Source organism: Aegilops tauschii, chromosome 4, assembly GCF_002575655.3.
Source record: "Aegilops tauschii subsp. strangulata cultivar AL8/78 chromosome 4, Aet v6.0, whole genome shotgun sequence".
Taxonomy (NCBI): Eukaryota; Viridiplantae; Streptophyta; class Magnoliopsida; order Poales; family Poaceae; genus Aegilops; species Aegilops tauschii.
Genome location: NC_053038.3, coordinates 379,996,501 through 379,998,640, shown reverse-complemented (window position 1 = coordinate 379,998,640; position 2,140 = coordinate 379,996,501).

The following is a 2,140-nucleotide window of genomic DNA, read 5'->3' as shown; positions in this document are numbered from 1 at the left end:
GTCTGCCTTGGCCTCGGCATGTCATGGCTGTTGACGGGGACTACTTTGGTGGAGCGTTGAGCGTGCGGGTGCGGCCTCGCCTGATGGATCTTCAGCGATATCTTTGTCCTCTCCAGTGACGATGCCGTATCCTACAAAATAAGGTATTCCCCGTTGCATCTTCACCGTCATCAAAATGGTTGCATAGAGCCTGAACTATGTGCGCGATCCGCAAGTTGATCCCACAATGACACAGGCGCTAGCACTAGCAGTTACAGCACTTTCAATTTCAGCGAGTCTATTTTTTTTTATTCTTGGTTCCTGCATATTCTATTGCTACACAAGTGCTTTTAGCTTTTCACTGATCTTCATCTTCAATGTTGCTCAATAATAATCTAATATAAGAACCTTTTGCAGGCAGGAAAATTGTATTTCTCGCCGTGGCTGAGTACACATGAAGAAACATGACCTGATGATGAGCAATAATTTCGGATTGCACAGATTGGTTCTGTTTTTCAGAAGCGCTAGCTAGGAAAGTTTTCATAATGTTTTTCAAAATTTCAAATATTTCTTCGGACAATCTTATTACTATGTACGCACTAATTAGTGTTAAATCTCAGATAACCTATAATTGCAGGATATTAGTTTTAGGATAAACATTTTAGAAATCAAGGTGCGAAAATTTGTGGTGAATGGCTCACACAATTGTTTATTACTATTTGTTGCTATATATTATTTTCCAGTTTTGTGCACATCTCTTCAACAAGTATTTTGGGCAAATGTCCCGCCGCAACGCGCGGGTAATTATCTAGTTTGTATAATAGCCTCATCCATGACGCTCTTTCCTGGCACGTCTTGGTGGGCCGGCCGAGTAGAGCGATTTTGGGAAATTTGTATGGACCAGTTTTGCCTGGTTTTAGAATCTTAAGTGAGAATTTTTTTTCGGGTGTTTTTCTTATCAATTTCATGGTCTTCATCGGTTTTCTTCATTTTTCATCCGTTTCCTTTGATTCTTTATCTTTTTATTATTTTTTAATGCCCGTCTACTTTTTTAACACGTTGTACATTATTCTTATCCATTTGGAATACTTTTTAACACATGTTGAATATTTTTGAATTACATCATTAACATTTTGTAAAATACAAGTTTTGAACATTTTTTTGGAATACGCACAAGTGTGCATATCATGCATTAAAAGAGGGAGAGGGGGTAAAGAGCCCCGTCCACGAGTGACTTACATGCGATTACACGAAGACACTCCGACCACCTAGAGATTACAAGCTGGCTAAACTACTCTCATTTGCCTACCTTGCCAAGGACCCGAAGAAGGACCCCAGGTCAATCTTGAGGAGTCCGGCAGTCTTCCACACTCGGCCCTTACTCACCACCCTATCGATCACGACATTAACCGAAGGTGCCGCACTATCAAAAACCACCGCGTTCCGATGCTTCTAGAGCTCCCACATCACTAATGACATAATTGTCCGTATATCCTTGCCCCTAGGGCTCATCGAGGCGCCCGAGTTGCAGCAGTCTACCAAATTTCGCTCGGCTGTTGGTGCCCAATTTGGCTTGCCTAGTGCTGTGAGTACGTGGTGCCATACCATTCGCGCCAGAACACAACCAAGAAGGATATGGTTCAGCGTCTCCTCCGCCTGTTCATAGAAATGGGCATGGCGATTGATGGGGCAGTCCACGGCGAGCCAAACAATGTGAGGTCCAACATATGTTCCTGCCTGCATGCCAACCGAAAAAGCGACACTATTGTGGCGCCCTTGATTTCCATGCCATGTCCGCATACGGGGCTACCTCCATGCCCCAAAATTTTGCTGCGTAGGCCGAGCGCGCTGAGCATGCGCCGTTCTCCTCCCATGCCCACCTGGTCGAGTCCTCCCTTGATGGCTCTAGCTCAATGGCATCCGTCCTCTCCCAAAGCTCAAAGACCTCCTGAAGGAGGGCCTGGTCAATGTTCAGCCCAATGTCGATGGCCCAAGTCCTATTGTGGAGGGCCTCTCCACCGTTCAAGAGGTGTGTAACCCTTTGCGAACTCGATGATATAGGCCAGGTGAGATGTCATGGACCCTGAGCCCCTGTATCCACCGCTGCTCCCAAAACAGTGTTGATCGTCCATTGCCGAGGCGCGTTAGTGTAGCCGCCTGG